The sequence below is a fragment of the Sminthopsis crassicaudata genome, chromosome 6 (assembly GCF_048593235.1).
Source record: "Sminthopsis crassicaudata isolate SCR6 chromosome 6, ASM4859323v1, whole genome shotgun sequence".
In the NCBI taxonomy this organism is placed as follows: domain Eukaryota; kingdom Metazoa; phylum Chordata; class Mammalia; order Dasyuromorphia; family Dasyuridae; genus Sminthopsis; species Sminthopsis crassicaudata.
In genome coordinates, this window is record NC_133622.1 from 239701205 (window position 1) to 239703080 (window position 1876).

General features: G+C 48.0%; 1 pseudogene; it reads right to left on the bottom strand.

Annotated features, from left to right (window-relative positions):
• On the bottom strand, positions 1-915 carry LOC141547442 (ELL-associated factor 1 pseudogene; annotated as a pseudogene).
• Between the last annotated feature and the right edge of the window lie 961 nt (positions 916-1876).

A 1876-nucleotide genomic window follows, 5' to 3' on the forward strand; every position in this document is an offset into this window, starting at 1 on the left:
TTAGACGTTGCTGTCACTGTCAGAGTCAGTGAGTTGTAAATCTTGTTGCAATATGCTCATCAGCTGGTGATTCCCAGGGAGCCGGCTGCTGCTGTTCTCCATAGGGCTTCTGTGAGGTAACTGCAGAGGAGGACGCTGGGAGGAGGAGGCTTTGGCTGTGACAGGCTCCTGGTCTTCAGTGCTGGAGCTCTCAGAGTCACTGAGTTGTAAATCTTCTCGCAATATGCTCATCAGCTGGTTTTTCTCGGGGAGCTGGCTGCTTTGGTTACCCACAGGGATTCTGTGAGGGAGAGGAGGATGCTGGGAGGCCGAGGCACCTGGGGCAGGCTCCTCCTCTTCACTGCTGGAGCTGTCAGAGTCTGAGGTGCTGCTGTCTCTGAGGGTCTCCATCCGATTCATCTCGGCTCTCAGCTCTCTCTTAATGTCCTCCAACTGGAGTTCCCCGGGAGCATCCTCTTTCACTGGACAGGCTTTTGGCCCAACAGGTGTCTTCCCTGCGACTCGGAATGCTAGGGGAGTGGGCGGTGCCGGTGCAGGGGGCGGTTCCACTCTTGCCTGGGTTTTGCTCCCTCCCTCAGTTCTCAGCTTCTTGACCTGAACGCTGCTGCTGAGTTTTTCCAACACACATTCGCCGGTATCGTGATTAATGATGAGAATACAGTCTCTCTCATAGGGTCTTTTGTTTCCTTTGAAGACAGTCTTTGGGGCTGCAGCGCCAGGGAAGTGAGGCAGCCAGACCTTGACCTCGTCTCCCTTGCCCACCTGGAGCTCTCCTTCCCCTGATGGGTCTACAGAGGCCGGCTTGAAATCATAGCGGATCGTGTGGAACGAGGACTTGGGCCTCTTCTCAAAGCTGTCCCCGAGAGTCAGGCAGTGCTCCTTGCCGTCCAACAGCGAGTTCCTGGTGCTCTTCATGGCTCTCTCCCTGTCTTCAAGCTGGCTGTAGTCACTGCCTGGTGTGGCTCCTGGGGCGGCCTCCTTACTGCCTCTCAGTATAGTCCTGCTCTGTAAAGTTCTGATAGTCTCTCAGTTCGAATCCTTCCCAGGGAACAGGTTTCTTTTCTATAGAATCTTTTCCTCTGTGAGCAGGTTTCCAGCCAGCCTCTTCTTCTTCTTCCTGAATGCTGGCTCTGAATCTCCTCCAGCTCTAGTCCTTCCCAAATCCAGACTGCTTCCCAGACCCCATGTTGTCTTCTTTTATCCTCCTAGAGAATGAGCATGTGAGAACCCAGGGGCTTGTGGGAAATATTTCAACCAATCATCTTGCTCCTTTTAAAGGTGAAAACTCCTTTAAATGTGTAAACTCCTTTTCAGAAGTCTAAAGGTGTTAACCCCTAAAGGTGTGAACTCTGGGCTAGAGAATTGTTTAGACAACCTGAGTTCTCACCTGCTAATCCTAACATCTCCCCCTCTCTTTTGATTTAGAACCTAGGGTGGTCATGGCCTTTTAACAGAAATCCATCAATATGGGAGGTATTACACATAATTATATAAACACATAGTAACATAGCAATATAACACATGCTAGAAGTATGTAACAAATAACATGATCAAATAATCACAAATTGAAAATTAATAAATGTCCATAAGTCCATTGTGCATTAGTCTCATCTTGTGTTAGGAAATCCAATGATTGCTCCAGGTTTTAAAATTCTTTCACAGTCTTATCTTGTGTTAGAGAATCTTTAACAGTCTTCTTATCAGCCATTCTCTTTCAGTGTCAGATATTTCTTAGATTTTTTTCCTTGGTTTTGAGGTCTTTCTCTTTTTCTATCTCTCTCTGTTGGGCAAAGTGAATACCACTCGTTGGCCTGAAAAGGTATCTACCACCAAGTGGACAAAAGACAGACGACCAAAAGATTTATAATGGGTCACA